The 20,608-nt window shown below is 44.0% G+C and overlaps 1 protein-coding gene across 2 annotated transcripts in view; it reads left to right on the forward strand.

The window, feature by feature from the left end:
* Nucleotides 1-5,697: 5,697 nt before the first annotated feature.
* The window catches only part of c1galt1c1 (C1GALT1-specific chaperone 1), a 29,472-nt gene continuing 14,561 nt past the window's right edge, over nt 5,698-20,608 (forward strand). For both annotated transcript variants that reach the window (XM_060926920.1, XM_060926921.1), the window contains exon 1: nt 5,698-5,896. The gene's annotated coding sequence lies outside the window, so the exon portion shown is untranslated. The remainder of the gene's footprint in view (nt 5,897-20,608) is intronic.

Here is a 20,608-nt window from a genome sequence, read left to right on the forward strand (position 1 = left end):
GTTTCGGTCTGGTTTTTTTTGGGGGGGTGGGGTGTCCTGTCAGTCATGGTTAAAAACGGGGACATTTCCAGGGACAGCTCCAGCAAGGGACAGGGCACCAAAAACGGGGACTGTCCCCGGAAAACGGGGACGTCTGGTCACCCTATAAGAGTGAAGGCTCTTATAACGTTAACATAAGTGTTATGTTCAGGTGTCCACCAACTTTGGCCATATAGTGTATCTGTCTTCGTGTAGAACTGGAATGCTTTCTGCTTTATTTGTTTATGTGATGTGATATTATTGATATTCACATTTAAGGACATTTAATCAGGAAACATTCACCTGAATAGAATCTTGGGTCCATAAAATGATGTAAAGTTGTATTTATCAGCCAATTTTAACTCACTAGACTCTGCTGACGTACTCACCTTTCTGACCTGGTGTATGGAAATAACTTTTTACTATATTATTCCTACCAGTAGATGGCAGCAACATTGTACGTTTACTGCTCAACTTCTGGTTATGATGGAATTTTGTGTTCTCTCTCTCTCCTCTCTCTCTCTCCTATTTTTTAACATATAAGAATATGTTATACATCAGAATATTGATGTTTTATTTTTCCGAACTTGTCCTATTTGTTTAGTAAACTCGGTTCTTTAGTCCTTCTGTTTGTACTCGCCTCTTTCACATATCCCACAATCCACTGCGCGCTTGGGAACTTCCGGTGGCCAGGCTCAGGCTGCTGATCACGGTACAAAAACCAGTATTGGGCGATATAATCAGTTTCGATATTCAAATATTATTACAGGTTTACATGGTCTCACAGATTTAATCAAGATTACTGTTGCTCTAAATGACTGCACATTTGCAGTTTGTCTCATCTCATCATCTCTAGCCGCTTTATCCTGTTCGACAGGGTCGCAGGCAAGCTGGAGCCTATCCCAGCTGACTACGGGCGAAAGGCGGGGTACACCCTGGACAAGTCGCCAGGTCATCACAGGGCTGACACATAGACACAGACAACCATTCACACTCACATTCACACCTATGGTCAATTTAGAGTCACCAGTTAACCTAACCTGCATGTCTTTGGACTGTGGGGGAAACCGGAGCACCCGGAGGAAACCCACGCGGACACGGAGAGAACATGCAAACTCCACACAGAAAGGCCCTTGCCAGCCACGGGGCTCGAACCCGGACCTTCTTGCTGTGAGGCGACAGCGCTAACCACTACACCATCGTGCCGCCCTTGCAGTTTGTCATAAATATATAAATATACAGTGGTGTGAAAAAGTGTTTGCCCCCTTCCTGATTTCTTTATTTTTTTGCATGTTTGTCACACTTAAATGTTTCAGATCATCAAACAAATTTAAATATTGGACAAAGATAACACAAGTAAACACAAAATGCAGTTTTTAAATGAAGGTTTTTATTATTAAGGGGGAAAACATCCAAACCTACATGACCCTGTGTGAAAAAGTGATTGCCCCCCGTTAAAACATAAATTAACTGTGGTTTATCACATCTTTGGAAAGCTGAGTTCAATTTCTCTAGCCACACCCAGGCTTGATTACTGCCACACCTGTCCTCAATCAAGAAATCACTTAAATAGGACCTGCCTGACAAAGTAAAGTAGACCAAAAGATCCTCAAAAGCTAGACATCATGCTGCGATCCAAAGAAATTCAGGAACAAATGAGAAACAAAGTAATTGAGATCTATCAATCGGGAAAAGGTTATAAAGCCATTTCTAAAACTTTGGGACTCCAGCGAACCACAGTGAGAGCCATTATCCACAAATGGTGACAACATGGAACAGTGGTGAACCTTCCCAGGAGTGGCCGGCCGACCAAAATTACCCCAAAAGCGCAGCGACGACTCATCCAAGAGGTCACAAAAGACCCCACAACAACATCCAAAGAACTGCAGGCCTCACTTGCCTCAGTTAAGGTCAGTGTTCATGACTCCACCATAACAAAGAGACTGGGCAAAAATGGCCTGCATGGCAGAGTTCTAAGATGAAAACCACTGCTGAGCAAAAAGAACATAAAGGCTCGTCTCAGTTTTGACAGAAAACATCTTGATGATCCTCAAGACTTTTGGGAAAATACTCTGTGGACTGACAAGACAAAAGTTGAACTTTTTGGAAGGTGTATGTCCCATTACATCTGGCGTAAAAGTAACACAGCATTTCAGAAAAGGAACATCATACCAACAGTAAAATATGGTAGTGGTAGTGTGATGGTCTGGGGCTGTTTTGCTGCTTCAGGACCTGGAAGACTTGCTGTAAATGGAACCATGAATTCTGCTGTCTACCAAAAAATCCTGAAGGAGAATGTCTGACCATCTGTTCGTGACCTCAAGCTGAAGCGCACTTGGGTTCTGCAGCAGGACAATGATCCAAAACACACCAGCAAGTCCACCTCTGAATGGCTTAAGAAAAACAAAATGAAGACTTTGGAGTAGCCTAGTCAAAGTCCTGACCTGAATCTGATTGAGATGCTATGGCATGACCTTAAAAAGGCACTTCATGTTCGAAAACCCTCCAATGTGGCTGAATTACAACAATTCTGAGTGGGCCAAAATTCCTCCACAGCGCAGTAAAAGACTCATTGCCAGTTATCGCAAATGCTTGATTGCAGTTATTGCTGCTAAGGGTGGCCCAACCAGTTATTAGGTTTAGGGGGCAATCACTTTTTCACACAGGGTCATGTAGGTTTGGATTTTTTTTCCCCTTTAATAATAAAAACCTTCATTTAAAAACTGCATTTTGTGTTTACTTGTGTTATCTTTGTCTAATATTTAAATTTGTTTGATGATCTGAAACATGGCGGCACAGTGGTGTAGTGGTTAGCGCTGTCGCCGCACAGCAAGAAGGTCCGGGTTCGAGCCCCGTGGCCGGCGAGGGCCTTTCTGTGCGGAGTTTGCATGTTCTCCCTGTGTCCGCGTGGGTTTCCTCCGGGTGCTCCGGTTTCCCCCACAGTCCAAAGACATGCAGGTTAGGTTAACTGGTGACTCTAAATTGACCGTAGGTGTGAATGTGAGTGTGAATGGTTGTCTGTGTCTATGTGTCAGCCCTGTGATGACCTGGCGACTTGTCCAGGGTGTACCCCGCCTTTCGCCCGTAGTCAGCTGGGATAGGCTCCAGCTTGCCTGTGACCCTGTAGAAGGATAAAGCGGCTAGAGATAATGAGATGAGATGAGATCTGAAACATGGCGGCACAGTGGTGTAGTGGTTAGCGCTGTCGCCGCACAGCAAGAAGGTCCGGGTTCGAGCCCCGTGGCCGGCGAGGGCCTTTCTGTGCGGAGTTTGCATGTTCTCCCTGTGTCCGCGTGGGTTTCCTCCGGGTGCTCCGGTTTCCCCCACAGTCCAAAGACATGCAGGTTAGGTTAACTGGTGACTCTAAATTGACCGTAGGTGTGAATGTGAGTGTGAATGGTTGTCTGTGTCTATGTGTCAGCCTTGTGATGACCTGGCGACTTGTCCAGGGTGTACCCCGCCTTTCGCCCGTAGTCAGCTGGGATAGGCTCCAGCTTGCCTGCGACCCTGTAGAACAGGATAAAGCGGCTAGAGATAATGAGATGAGATGGGATCTGAAACATTTAAGTGTGACAAACATCAGGAAGGGGGCAAACACTTTTTCACACCAATGTACACTGTTAATGTTGTTGGCCAGAGCTATAGTGCTGAGTAGCTGGAACATCTATTTCATGTAAATAGTGCAGAGAGTGAAAGTGAAAGGGTTGTATGGGCGATTAATATAAGGATGACCAATTAAAATCTTCTGTGCTGACGAAAAATACCAAGGAATCAGTCACTAGACATTATAAAAATAACATCACATTTCTACATCACAAGCCTAACATCACAAGCCTAACAACATCACAAGCCTCATAACATCACATTTCAGCTTGCATCTGATATTTAAACATCGAAACTGATGACAAATTATAAATATGTAATCATTTCAAGCAGTATTAATCTTGGGGAAAAAAACTGTAAGGCCATGTAAGCCTGTAATAATATTTGAACATCAAAAATGATTATCTAGCCCAATATTGGGTTTTGTACTGTTTTCAGCAGCCTGGGCCTGGCCACCAGAAGTTCCCAACCACGCAGTGGATTGTGGGATATGTGAAAGAGGTGAACACTGAGCTCTATGCTGTAGAGACGAGTGAAGCCAGCTGGCCGCCATATTACCACTCACATCTCATGTATTTGGTTTGTGTTAAACCGTCGTATCCGATCAAATTTGCTCCAAGAATAGTATTGCCTGACAATACTTCCTTTCTATTTAGGAACCAACGTGGCGGTCCTTCAGAAAGCCAAGTCTACCAGCATCGAGGTCATGTTGCTCAAGACACAACTTAGGTGGGCAGGACATGTGTCCAGAATGGAGGACCACCACGTTCCAAAAATTGTTCTCTGTGGTGAACTATCAACCAGGTGGCGCAAGAGAGGGGCACTCCAGAAGAGGTACAAAGACATCCTGAAAAGTTCCCTCACCAACTGTCATATTAATCCCTGTGACTGGTCTTCACACGCTGCTGACCACAAGAGCTGGCGAAACACCATTCACGGTGCGGTCAAGACCTTTGAGTGTGCCAGATGGGCCAACCTAGAGGACAAAAGGTCAAAGAGGAAGAACAAGGTGCCCTCTACTACCACTACTACAAGCACACTCATACCGTCTACTCCCACACCCAACCAGTCATTCACCTGCACCTGCTGCAACTGGATCTGCCTCTCCAGAATCGGGCTCACCAGCCATCAGCGGGCGTGCAACAGACGTGGACAACACCCTTCATGATCTTTGTTCACGAAGCCAAGCCATGATGATGATTTAGGACAGTTGTTGAAATAGGATTATTTTTTTCATGTTATTTGCTATTTTCACTTCATTCTCACAGTCATGTCTTAACAGTATTTATTAGTCACATAATTCACTGTCATTTTAGACACAAACGATTCAATCTTGATGCTTTTTCTTTTAAAGACCATGCAAATGGGGTAACCGTATACAGCTACAATGTTCATCGTAGATATCAATGTCAGATTTAAAAAAAAAAAAACAGACAAGATGATGAGACAGATTTTCTGGTATTTTTTTCCTCTTTCACGCTTGCAAACCTTCCCCCACAGTCCAAAGACATGCTGGTTAGGTTAACTGGTGACTCTAAATTGACCGTAGGTGTGAATGTGAGTGTGAATGGTTGTGTCGGCCCTGTGATGACCTGGCGACTTGTCCAGGGTGTACCCCGCCTTTCGCCCGTAGTCAGCTAGGATAGGCTCCAGCTTGCCTGCGACCCTGCAGAACAGGATAAAGCGGCTAGAGATGATGAGATGAGACGAGACTCTTGCAAACCATTGTAAAATGCTATGGGGGTCCACACAAATGGCACTGTGCACACACGTGTAAAAACGATCACACACTATCGATACTGACAGGTGAAATGTCCGTCCACAACATTTGATTTGACGGTTTATACAGTTCACTTCTGCACATGCAGGCATTTTTATTGTAATTTTTCTCACCAGCTACATAAATAACCTGTCCAGTTTTGTGTAGCTTCCAGTAGTCTAAATGACCGTTTCACTCGGTGATGTGAGTGGTAAGATGGCGGCCAGATGACTTCACTCTGACGAGCCAATGAGCGCCTCAGATTTTCATAGAGCTCAGTGGGGGCGAACGACTGTTGTTTGTACTGTACTGGTGACGTCACTAGTGAGCTGTCATATCTACCTACATCCGCCTGCACTGGATCACGGAACTAGAGCAAGTTATTTTCTGCAGTTTAAACTGTTACTACTGATAGCGAGTAAATAAACTGTATCAAGTGAGAGAAAAAAAAAAGGAAATCATTCAGATGTGTGTTTAGCTTTGTAGCTAACCGGACAGTAACTTCGACACAGAGAGGTAACTTGTTTACATTTTGTTCTTGTTTATTGGACTGTGTTGTTAGCTGGTCCTGTGTAACTCACTCGCTCAGCTCACTTTAACAGACAAATGTACATTATTTATCAAGTATTCTTCTGACTTAATGTTTGTATTGACTAGCTGTGAGATATACTCGCACCGCTGTGAGCTACTGACCTCCTCAAAAATGCACACAATATAAAGTATTCTACACAGATATGACTTCCTTTCTGAGGTGATGGATTTTTTTTTAATAACCTGAAATTGTTAGTGTAAGATTGTATCCTTAAGGGGAAAAAAACCCCAAAACATACCGTGGAGTTACAGAAAGAATGCATTTTTTTTTGTTTTCATTTGTAGTAGAGCGGCAGCTACAATTATCGACACCTTAACAATCTTTTGGCCGTTGCAAAAGTAGAAAAAACTTTCAATACGTAAATTGTGCATGAATAATTATTCAAACTTCCACTGGAAAAAATGAGTTGTTTCCCGATTACTTAGTGTGTCAGATCACGTGACACCAGTCCACAGTTATCGACACCTTTGTCCACAGTTATCGACACCTTTGTCCACAGTAATCGACACCTTTGTCCACAGTTATCGACACCTTTGTCCACAGTAATCGACACCGTTCCAGTTATCGACACCTTTGTCCACAGTAATCGACACCTTTGTCCACAGTAATCGACACCTTTGTCCACAGTTATCGACACCTTTGTCCACAGTTATCGACACCTTTGTCCACAGTTATCGACACCTTTGTCCACAGTTATCGACACCTTTGTCCACAGTTATCGACACCTTTGTCCACAGTTATCGACACCGTTCCAGTTATCGACACCTTTGTCCACAGTTATCGACACTTTTGTCCACTGCTACGGAGACTGTTACCTTGCCATGGTGTAGCAGCTTGAGTGTCTCTATGACCCTAAGAGCGTATGCCGGTGGGGGCCTTCGGGTCCCCGGTAGTTTTAAACCTGCCGGACTCGGTCGAGGGTGAGAGACCAGATGAACAACAGTCTAGGGTCCATGCCCCTGTAAGAACTGAGCCTCGAGTGCAACAGCCTGTCTCTGACAAAGCATAGAGGTACCATAGCACCTGAACGGATGAGTTCCATCAGCGCGCAACAAGTAACATCATCAACAGGAACCAACGGTCAGCTATGGAGAGTGTGCTGAGCATACCACCTTTGAGGACGCAACAGAGCTACATGCTAACTCTAGTCGGCCAGCATGCTTGGGTCAGTACCGTCAGGTGTCAGCCCGCTGACTCTTTCTTTGACCGCTTCACATATGTCACAGTGATATGCGGCTCTCGTAGTGCCACTCTGTGACAACACTCGTGAAGGACGCAAGCACGGAAGTGGGCAGCCTGCTTGCTCGTGAGCAAAGGCCAGCAACCTTGGCTCATGAAACCTGAAACCCGCTACGAACTCTACACAAAGACAACGACAACAACCTCCATGTTAGGGGTGGGCGATATGGCAAAAATGTCATATCACGATTTTTTAACATAAAATCTCGATTTCGATTTTTTATCATGATCTTCCATCGAAAAAAACCCAAAAACAGGCATTTTGGGGCTACAAACCTTTCTGAACAGATTTTAATGAATAGTAGCAATTTTGCATGTGCAAACATTGTAAACACACTAATAACACTGATAAAGTGCACTATTGGTTGTGAAGACAACAACACTAAGTAAACATCACTCTGATAAAGTGAACATCCTCACTCTGATAAAGTAAACATCACTCTGATAAAGTGCATTCTTAGAATATAAAAAAAGAAAGTAAAATATGAAATGTTGAATAACACACAGTCTTCAGTTATTTTGAAATGATTTAAGTATCAAAACACCAAATAGCTTTTTGAAAATGGTCCAGACTGGTGGTGGGGAGGCTTCTGCATAGCTTTATTGTGGCTGTTTGAATGTTGCTAGCACCAGCCTCTTGTGCTCGAAATGTAGTTTATATTTAAAGAAGCCTTCCCCAAACTTGACAGCCAGAGACCTCTGCCCTCTCCCCAAAGAACCAGCGCGGGCACGGTGCGCCAGCCCCGCGCCTCGGGACGTAATTCACCACGAGGCGCACCGCGGGGCTCCGCTTAGGTTTCGTTTCTATCCTGGGCTCCAGCCCGACTTTACAGCACCTTGGGACAAAGAGCCACGGTGCTCGGCTTTAGTTTCGTTTTCCCATCGGCGGCTCCAGCCCCACTTTGGACGCCCGTAGCTCGGGCAGGGGAGGTCCCAGCCTCCCCAAGCTTAGAATGTGTAGATTCCATTTCTGACAATAAATTCCGTTTCAGATGCATAATTCCGCGATTTCCGTCCGTTTTCCGCGATCGCGGATTTTCAGTCCCTCTACAGGTTAAGGACGTCTTACGTCTGCCACGTCGGCGGGAACCAGCATAGAACATCAAGTTATTGTACCCAAAGGGAAAAAAAGTTATTGCGCTCATTGGCCAAGGCGATCTATACGATTTCTCCACTTTGGCAGATCGTCTGCGATCTTCTACTCGTTCTTATTCTTAACGATTTTATATCGTCAGATCGCACACCCCTACTCCATGTTGCATTCTTGGGCAGCCATCCGGCATTTATGACGAGCCTCGGGCAAATCCACCCGGAACCCCTGTCTCTGACACACCCAGATGTGCACGTAACATCATATCTCAGGTCAAACTTGCATCTTGGAATGTGCGCACACTATCAGACGCTTCTACGTCATGCCATCAGGCCCCAGAGCGAAGATCAGCTCTTGTTGCAACTGAGCTAGAGCGACTAAACATCGACATTGCCTGCTTGAGCAAGTGCCGCATCCCGGGAGAAGGAGAGTTTACCGATGGCAACTACTCATTTTACCACTCTGGTTGTAGTTGTGAACAGCCAAAAATGGAAGGAGTTGCTATTGTTATGAAGACAAAGTAGTGTCCCTCTATCATCAGCTGGTCTGGTGTCAACTCGAGGATGATGACCATGCAAGTTAAACTTGGAAGACACTGCAACGCCACCATTATAAGTGTCTATGCCCCCACCTTCAAGAGGCCCATGGAAGAGAAGATGCTCTTTTACGATCGACTGTCAACCCTGCTGTCAAAAGTCCCCAAAGGTGATAGATTATTTCTGCTGGGTGATTTTAATGCCAGAGTAGGATCTGACACAGCGACATGGCTAAACACCATCGGCCCGCACGGTCTTGGAGATGCTAACTCACAGGGCCACATGCTTCTCGAGATGTGTACCAGGTTTGGACTTACCATCACTAACACCTTGTTTGCCCATCCCGACATCCACAAGGGCACCTGGAAGCACCCCCGATCCAACAGATGGCATATGATCGACTTCATCCTTGTCAGCCACCACTTCAAGAGCGATGTTATTGACTCTCGTGCGGCGCAGTGCTGATTGTTGGACGGACCACAGGTTGGTCTGTGCACATCTTAAACTCAAATTCCACATCTCAAGACAAGCTAGAAGAAATGCAGGTCCAAAGAGACTGAACACCAATGCTCTAAAAGACCTGGATACCAGACGAAAGCTCCAAGAGAAGTTTGCCAATGATCTGACCAACATCGATCACTCAGACCTTGATGAGCACTGGGATATACTAAAGAACACCATTTACAACACATCCAAGGAAACTTTAGGCATCCAGAAAAGGAGGCATCGCGACTGGTTCGATGAAAATGACCACACCAAGACACTACTTGAGGAGAAACACCAAGCTTTCAAAGCATACCTCAGTGAAAACAGCCTACAGTCTAAACGCAGATACCAACTAGCTAGGAACAAGTGCCAGAAAGAATTGCGCAACATGAAAAACAAATGGTGGCTTGACCAAGCCAAAGATATTGAATCCTGTGCTGAGTGTCATGACTCCAAAGGGTTTTTCAAGGCAATCAAATTAGTCACGCAGAGAATAACATCTGGCCTCAGCGCCATCAATGACAACTTGGGCAACCGCCTCACAGAGAAGAGTGACATTCTCGGCCGATGGCAGGAGCGCTTCAGCAATCTTCTGAACCAGCAAAGCACTGCTGACCCCACTGCTCTTGACAGCATTCCACAAGAGGAAGTGATCACCAGTCTGGAAGAAGTCCCCATGATAGAAGAACTTGTAAAGGCCCTCAAGCAGCTGGCCCCAGACAAAGCCCCAGGACCTGATTCCATCCCCAGTGATGTCCTCAAGGCTGGTGGAGAACCCCTACTCCGAGAGCTGCACTCACTCCTAACTACCATCTGGGAAGAGGAAAGGGTCCCTCAGGACTTTAAAGACGGAGACATTGTTACCCTCTACAAAAAGGAGTGTCACTTCACATGTAGTAACTATCAAGGTAAACCTTACTGGCTATGGTAGGCAAGCTTTACGCTAGAGTCATACTGAACAGAATCCGGCCCTTGGTTGAACGACATCTACAGTGGTGCTTGAAAGTTTGTGAACCCTTTAGAATTTTCTACATTTCTGCATAAATATGACCTAAAACATCATCAGATTATCACACAAGTCCTAAAAGTAAATAAAGAGAATCCAGTTAAACAAATGAGACAAAAATATTATACTTGGTCATTTATTTATTGAGGAAAATGATCCAATATTACATATCTGTGAGTGGCAAAAGTATGTGAACCTTTGCTTTCAGTATCTGGTGCAGCAATAACTGCAACTAAATGTTTCCGGTAACTGTTGATCAGTCCTGCGGACCGGCTTGGAGGAATTTTAGCCCATTCCTCCGTACAGAACAGCTTCAACTCTGGGATGTTGGTGGGTTTCCTCACATGAACTGCTCGCTTCAGGTCCTTCCACAACATCTCGATTGGATTAAGGTCAGGACTTTGACTTGGCCATTCCAAAACATTAACTTTATTCTTCTTTAACCATTCTTTGGTAGAACGACTTGTGTGCTTAGGGTCATTGTCTTGCTGCATGACCCACCTTCTCTTGAGATTCAGTTCATGGACAGATGTCCTGATGTTTTCCTTTAGAATTCGCTGGTATAATTCAGAATTCATTGTTCCATCAATGATGGCAAGCCGTCCTGGCCCAGATGCAGCAAAACAGGCCCAAACCATGATACTACTACCACCATGTTTCACAGATGGGATCAGGTTCTTATGCTGGAATGCAGTGTTTTTCTTTCTCCAAACATAACGCTTCACATTTAAACCAAAACGTTCTATTTTGGTCTCATCCGTCCACAAAACATTTTTCCAATAGCCTTCTGGCTTGTCCACATGATCTTTAGCAAACTGCAGACGAGCAGCAGTGCTCTTTTTGGAGAGCAGTGGTTTTCTCCTTGCAACCCTGCCATGCACACCATTGTTGTTCAGTGTTCTCCTGATGGTGGACTCATGAACATTAACATTAGCCAATGTGATGGAGGCCTTCACTTACTTAGAAGTTACCCTGGGGTCCTTTGTGACCTCGCCGACTATTACACGCCTTGCTTTTGGGGTGATCTTTGTTGGTTGACCACTTTTGGGGAGGGTAACAATGGTCTTGAATTTCCTCCATTTGTACACAATCTGTCTGACTGTGTATTGGTGGAGTCCAAACTCTTTAGAGATGGTTTTGTAACCTTTTCCAGCCTGATGAGCATCAACAACGCTTTTTCTGAGGTCCTCAGAAATCTCCTTTGTTCGTGCCATGATACACTTCCACAAACATGTGTTGTGAAGATCAGACTTTGATAGATCCCTGTTCTTTAAATAAAACAGGGTGCCCGCTCACACCTGATTTGTCATCCCATTGATTGAAAACACCTGACTCTAATTTCACCTTCAAATTAACTGCTAATCCTAGAGGTTCACATACTTTTGCCACTCACAGATATATAATATTGGATCATTTTCCTCAATAAATAAATGACCAAGTATAATATTTTTGTCTCATTTGTTTAACTGGGTTCTCTTTATCTACTTTTAGGACTTGTGTGAAAATCTGATGATGTTTTAGGTCATATTTATGCAGAAATATAGAAAATTCTAAAGGGTTCACAAACTTTCAAGCACCACTGTACCTGAAGTTCAGTGTAGCTTTAGAGGCGACAGATCCACGAATGACATGATATTTGCCTTACGCCAACTCATGGAGAAGAGCAGGGAACAACACCGTGAGCTCCACATAATATTCCTGGACCTGGTGAAAGCCTTCGACACCGTCAACAGACCGCTCATGTGGAGCCTGCTGTTAAAAATTGGGGTCCCAGCCAAGGTAGTTAACATCATCCGCAGCTTCCATGATGGCATGAAAGCAAGAGTCTCAATAAATGGAGAATTCACAGACCCATTTGAAGTAACAGCCAGGCTCAGACAGGGGTGCATTCTTGCACCAACCTTGTTTATCCTATTCTTCACCTTTGTACTCAGGCACGCCTTCAAGGAGCTGCCAGGTTTTGGGGTGACCATCAAGCATAAGCAGGATGGCAAACTGTTTAATACCAGACGCCTGAAGAACAAGTCGGTGCCCACCACCACCATGGGAGTATTTCTATATGCTGACGATGCAACTGTTGCTACTGATAATGTTGAAGATCTCCAGACAGCCACCAACTCATTAAACTGTGCATGCAACAGTTGGGGACTAACAATCAGCAAGCCGAAGACAGAGGTATTACATCAAAACTGTGCGGACCCTCCTCCACTCATGCTTGATGACCATCAGCTCAAGAGGGCCAACAAGTTCACCTACTTGGGTAATGTAATGACTGATGATGCATCACTAGATAATGAAATCAGCAGGAGGATATCAAGGGCTGCAGCTGCATACAAGTCCCTCAAATCCAGGTGCTGGGACAGATCAGGGCTGTCTATTACAACAAAGCTCACAGTCTATCAAGCTGTCATTCTCCCAACGCTCCTCTATGGTAGTGAATCATGTGCCACCTTTGCCAAGCACATCCACAGGCTTGAGGTATTCCATCAGCAGTCCCTCCGGCGCATTATGAATATCAGGTGGTGGCAGCATGTCACAAACCAGGAGGTCCTGTCCAGAGCAAAGACCACCACAGTAGAAACCATGCTAAGAGGCAATAGGCTGAGATGGTTGGGACATGTGTGCAGGATGGAAGAACATCGCATCCCCAAACAACTTCTGTTCGGAGAACTCAAGAATGGCTCCCGAAATCGCGGCAGACCCCTAAAAAGATGGAAAGACTGTGCCAGGGGACTGTGGTCTTCCAGGAGACCGCAGACCGAGACAAGTGGCGTCACAACCTAAGATGGGGCAAGACCAGTTCAGAGGCCCAACTGACAACCCGTGCCGCTCAGCACCACCAGAAGCGCCGTGACAAAGTTCCCTATTTTCGCCAGCGACAAGGATTAGAGTGAGTGAGTGTCCACAGTTATCAACACCGTTCCAGAATTTTCAACACCTTTGTCCACAGTTATCGACAACTTTCTCCACAGTTATCGACAACTTTGTCCACAGTTATCGACACCATTCCACAATCATCAACACCTTTGTCCACAGTTATCGACAGCTTTGTCCACAGTTAGACACCGTTCCACAATTATCGATAGCTTTGTCCTCAGTAATCGACACCGTTCCACAATTATCGATAGCTTTGTCCACAGTAATCGACACCGTTCCACAATTATCAACACCTTTTGTCCACAGTAATCAACACCTTTTGTCCACAGTAATCGACACCTTTGTCCACAATTATCGACACCTTTGTCCACAGTAATCGACACCATTCCAAAATTATCGACACCTCTGTCCACAGTAATCGACACCATTCCACAATTATCAACACCATTCCACAGTTATCGACACCTTTGTCTACAGTAATCGACACTGTTCCACAATTATCGACACCTGTGTCCACAGTAATTGACACCGTTCCACAGTTATCGACACCTTTGTCCACAGTTATTGACACCGTTGTCCACAGTTGTCGACACCATTCCACAATCATCAACACCTTTGTCCACAGTTATCGACAGCTTTGTCCACAATTATCGACACCTTTGTCCACAGTAATCGACACCATTCCAAAATTATCGACACCTCTGTCCACAGTAATCGACACCGTTCCACAATTATAGACACCTTTGTCCTCAGTAATCGACACCGTTCCACAATTATCGATAGCTTTGTCCACAGTAATCGACACCGTTCCACAATTATCAACACCTTTTGTCCACAGTAATCAACACCTTTTGTCCACAGTAATCAACACCTTTTGTCCACAGTAATCGACACCTTTGTCCACAATTATCGACACCTTTGTCCACAGTAATCGACACCATTCCAAAATTATCGACACCTCTGTCCACAGTAATCGACACCATTCCACAATTATCAACACCATTCCACAGTTATCGACACCTTTGTCCACAGTAATCGACACCATTCCAAAACTATCGACACCTTTGTCCACAGTAATCAACACTGTTCCACAGTTATCGACACCGTTGTCCACAGTTATCGACACCGTTGTCCACAGTAATTGACAATTTTTTTTTTTTTAAGTTTTTTTGGGCTTTTTTTCACCTTTATTATTGGATAGGACAGTGTAGAGACAGGAAATGAGCGGGAGAGAGAGACGGGGAGGGATTGGGAAATGACTTCGGGACAGAATCGAACCCGGGTCCCCGGATTTATGGTATAGCACCTTATTCACCTGAGCCACGATGCCCCCAGTAATTGACACTTTTGTCCACAGTTATCGACACCTTTGTTCACAGTAATTGTCACCGTTCCACAATTATCGACACCTTTGTCCACAGTAATCGACACCATTCCAAAATTATCGACACCTTTGTCCACAGTAATCGACACCATTCCAAAATTATCAACACCTTTGTCCACAGTAATCGACACCATTCCAAAATTATCGACACCTTTGTCCACAGTAATCGATACCGTTCCACAATTATCGACACCTTTGTCCACAGTAATCGACACCGTTCCAAAATTATCAACACCTCTATCCACAGTAATCGACACCATTCCAGAATTATTGACACCTTTGTCCACAGTAATCGACACTGTTCCACAGTTCTCGACACCTTTGTCCACAGTATTCGTCACCATTCCACAATTATTGACACCTTTGACCACAGTTATTGACACCGTTCCACATTTATCGACACCCTTGTTCACAGTTATCAACACTGTTCCACAGTTATTAACACCGTTCCACAGTTATCGACACCTTTGTCCGCAGTAATCGACACCGTTTCACATTTATCAACACTTTTGTCCACAGTTGTCAACACCGTTCCACAATCATCGACACCTTTGTGCATAGTTATCGACACTGTTCCACAATTATCGACACCTTTGTCCACAGTAATCGACACCATTCCAAAATTATCGACACCTTTGTCCACAGTAATCGACACCATTCCAAAATTATCGACAACTTTGTCCACAGTAATCGACACCGTTCCACAATTATCGACACCTTTTGTCCATTTATCGACACCGGTCCAAAATTATTGACAACTCTATCCACAGTAATCAACACCGTTCCACAATTGTCCACACCTTTGTCCACAGTTATTGACACCTTTGTCCACAGTAATTGACACCATTCCAAAATCATCGACAACTTTGTACACAGTAATCGACACCGTTCCACAATTATCCACACCTTTGTCCACAGTTCTTGACACTGTTCCACAATTATCGATACCTTTGTCCACAGTAATCGACACTTTTGTCCACAGTTATCGACACCGTTCCACAATTATCGACACCTTTGTCCACAGTAATCGACACCATTCCAAAATTATCGACACCTTTGTCCACAGTAATCGACACCATTCCAAAATTATCGACAACTTTGTCCACAGTAATCGACACCGTTCCACAATTATCGACACCTTTTGTCCATTTATCGACACCGGTCCAAAATTATTGACACCTCTATCCACAGTAATCAACACCGTTCCACAATTGTCCACACCTTTGTCCACAGTAATTGACACCATTCCAAAATCATCGACAACTTTGTACACAGTAATCGACACCGTTCCACAATTATCCACACTTTTGTCCACAGTTCTTGACACCTTTGTCCACAGTAATCTATACTGTTCCACAATTATCGACACCTTTGTCCACAGTTCTTGACACCTTTGTCCACAGTAATCGACAGCATTCCACAATTAGACACCTTTGTCCACAGTAATCGACACCGTTCCAAAATTATTGACACCGTTCCACAATTATCAACACCTTTGTCCAGTTATTGACACCTTTGTACACAGTAATCGACACATTCCAAAATTATCGACACTTCTGTCCACAGTAATCGACACCGTTCCACAATTATCGACACCTTTGTCCACAGTAATCGACACCGTTCCAAAATTATTGACACCGTTCCACAATTATCAACACCTTTGTCCAGTTATTGACACCTTTGTACACAGTAATCGACACATTCCAAAATTATCGACACTTCTGTCCACAGTAATCGACACCGTTCCACAATTATCGACACCTTTGTCCACAGTAATCGACACCGTTCCAAAATTATCAACACCTCTATCCACAGTAATCGACACCGTTCCACAATTATCGACACCTTTGTCCACAGTAATCGACACCGTTCTACAATTATCGACACCTTTGTCCACAGTAATCGACACCGTTCTACAATTATCGACACCTTTGTCCACAGTAATCGACACCGTTCTACAATTATCGACACCTTTGTCCACAGTAATCGACACCGTTCTACAATTATCGACACCTCTATCCACAGTAATCGACACCGTTCCACAATTATCGACACCTTTGTCCACAGTAATCGACACCGTTCTACAATTATCGACACCTTTGTCCACAGTAATCGACACCGTTCTACAATTATCGACACCTCTATCCACAGTAATCGACACCGTTCCACAATTATCGACACCTTTGTCCACAGTAATCGACACCGTTCCACAATTATCGACACCTTTGTCCACAGTAATCGACACCGTTCTACAATTATCGACACCTTTTGTCCACAGTATTCGTCACCGTTCCACAATTATTGACACCATTTCACAGTTAGCGACACCTTTGTCCACAGTTATTGACACCGTTCCACATTTATCGACACCCTTGTTCACACTTATGAACACTGTTCCACAGTTATCAACACCGTTCCACAGTTATCGACACCTTTGTCCACAGTAATCGACACCGTTTCACAATTATCAACACTTTTGTCCACAGTTGTCAACACCGTTCCACAATCATCGACACCTTTGTGCATAGTTATCGACACAGTTCCACAATTATCGATACCTTTGTCCACAGTAATCGACACCGTTCCACAATTATCTACACCTTTGTCCACAGTAATTGACACCATTCCAAAATTATCGATAACTTTGTCCACAGTAATCGACACCGTTCCACAATTATCGACACCTTTTGTCCATTTATCGACACCGTTCCAAAATTATTGACACCTCTATCCACAGTAATCAACACTGTTCCACAATTGTCCACACATTTGTCCAGTTATTGACACCGTTCCACAATTATTGACACCTTTGTTCAGTTATCAACACTGTTCCACAGTTATCAACAATGTTCCACAGTTATCGACACCTTTGTCCAAAGTAATCGACACCGTTTCACAGTTATCAACACTTGTCCACAGTTGTCAACACCATTCCACAATTATCGATACCTTTCTCCACAGTAATCGACACCGTTCCACAATTATCCACACCTTTGTCCACAGTTATTGACACTGTTCTACAATTATCGACACCTTTGTCCACAGTTATTGACACCGTTCCACAATCATTGACACCTTTGTTCACAGTTATCAACACTGTTCCACAGTTATCAACGTTCCACAGTTATCGACACCTTTGTCCAAAGTAATCGACACCGTTTCACAGTTATCAACACTTGTCCACAGTTGTCAACACCATTCCACAATTATCGATACCTTTCTCCACAGTAATCGACACTGTTCCACAATTATCTACACCTTTGTCCACAGTAATCAACACTTCTGTCCACAGTTGTCAACACCGTTCCACAAACATCGACACTTTTGTCCACAGTTATCGATACCGTTCCGCATTTATCGACACCTTTGTCCACAGTAATTGACACCATTCCAAAATCATCGACACCTTTGTCCACAGTAATCGACACCGTTCCAAAATTATCAACACCTCTATCCACAGTAATCGACACCGTTCCACAATTATCGACACCTTTGTCCACAGTAATCGACACCGTTCTACAATTATCGACACCTTTGTCCACAGTAATCGACACCGTTCTACAATTATCGACACCTTTGTCCACAGTAATCGACACCGTTCTACAATTATCGACACCTTTGTCCACAGTAATCGACACCGTTCTACAATTATCGACACCTCTATCCACAGTAATCGACACCGTTCCGCAATTATCGACACCTTTGTCCACAGTAATCGACACCGTTCTACAATTATCGACACCTTTGTCCACAGTAATCGACACCGTTCTACAATTATCGACACCTCTATCCACAGTAATCGACACCGTTCCACAATTATCGACACCTTTGTCCACAGTAATCGACACCGTTCCACAATTATCGACACCTTTGTCCACAGTAATCGACACCGTTCTACAATTATCGACACCTTTTGTCCACAGTATTCGTCACCGTTCCACAATTATTGACACCATTTCACAGTTAGCGACACCTTTGTCCACAGTTATTGACACCGTTCCACATTTATCGACACCCTTGTTCACACTTATGAACACTGTTCCACAGTTATCAACACCGTTCCACAGTTATCGACACCTTTGTCCACAGTAATCGACACCGTTTCACAATTATCAACACTTTTGTCCACAGTTGTCAACACCGTTCCACAATCATCGACACCTTTGTGCATAGTTATCGACACAGTTCCACAATTATCGATACCTTTGTCCACAGTAATTGACACCGTTCCACAATTATCTACACCTTTGTCCACAGTAATTGACACCATTCCAAAATTATCGATAACTTTGTCCACAGTAATCGACACCGTTCCACAATTATCGACACCTTTTGTCCATTTATCGACACCGTGCCAAAATTATTGACACCTCTATCCACAGTAATCAACACTGTTCCACAATTGTCCACACATTTGTCCAGTTATTGACACCGTTCCACAATTATTGACACCTTTGTTCAGTTATCAACACTGTTCCACAGTTATCAACAATGTTCCACAGTTATCGACACCTTTGTCCAAAGTAATCGACACCGTTTCACAGTTATCAACACTTGTCCACAGTTGTCAACACCATTCCACAATTATCGATACCTTTCTCCACAGTAATCGACACCGTTCCACAATTATCCACACCTTTGTCCACAGTTATTGACACTGTTCTACAATTATCGACACCTTTGTCCACAGTTATTGACACCGTTCCACAATCATTGACACCTTTGTTCACAGTTATCAACACTGTTCCACAGTTATCAACGTTCCACAGTTATCGACACCTTTGTCCAAAGTAATCGACACCGTTTCACAGTTATCAACACTTGTCCACAGTTGTCAACACCATTCCACAATTATCGATACCTTTCTCCACAGTAATCGACACTGTTCCACAATTATCTACACCTTTGTCCACAGTAATCAACACTTCTGTCCACAGTTGTCAACACCGTTCCACAAACATCGACACTTTTGTCCACAGTTATCGATACCGTTCCGCATTTATCGACACCTTTGTCCACAGTAATTGACACCATTCCAAAATCATCGACAACTTTGTCCACAGTAATCGACACCGTTCCACAATTATCCACACCTTTGTCCACAGTTCTTGACATCTTTGTCCACAGTAATCGATACTATTCCACAATTATCGACACCTTTGTCCACAGTTCTTGACACTTTTGTCCACAGTAATCGACAGCGTTCCACAATTATCGACACCTTTGTCCACAGTATTCGTCACCGTTCCACAATTATTGACACCATTTCACAGTTAGCGACACCTTTGTCCACAGTTATTGACACCATTCCACATTTATCGACACCCTTGTTCACAGTTATCAACACTGTTCCACAGTTATCAACACCGTTCCACAGTTATCGACACCTTTGTCCACAGTAATTGACACCGTTTCACAGTTATCAACACTGTTCCACATTTATCAACACCGTTCCACAATTATCGATACCTTTGTCCACAGTAATCGACACCGTTCCACAATTATCTACACCTTTGTCCACAGTAATCGACACCGTTCCACAATTATCGACACCTTTGTCCACAGTAATCGACACCGTTCTACAATTATCGACACCTTTTGTCCACAGTATTCGTCACCGTTCCACAATTATTGACACCATTTCACAGTTAGCGACACCTTTGTCCACAGTTATTGACACCGTTCCACATTTATCGACACCCTTGTTCACACTTATGAACACTGTTCCACAGTTATCAACACCGTTCCACAGTTATCGACACCTTTGTCCACAGTAATCGACACCGTTTCACAATTATCAACACTTTTGTCCACAGTTGTCAACACCGTTCCACAATCATCGACACCTTTGTGCATAGTTATCGACACAGTTCCACAATTATCGATACCTTTGTCCACAGTAATCGACACCGTTCCACAATTATCTACACCTTTGTCCACAGTAATTGACACCATTCCAAAATTATCGATAACTTTGTCCACAGTAATCGACACCGTTCCACAATTATCGACACCTTT

Source organism: Neoarius graeffei, chromosome 8, assembly GCF_027579695.1.
Source record: "Neoarius graeffei isolate fNeoGra1 chromosome 8, fNeoGra1.pri, whole genome shotgun sequence".
Classification (NCBI taxonomy): Eukaryota; Metazoa; Chordata; class Actinopteri; order Siluriformes; family Ariidae; genus Neoarius; species Neoarius graeffei.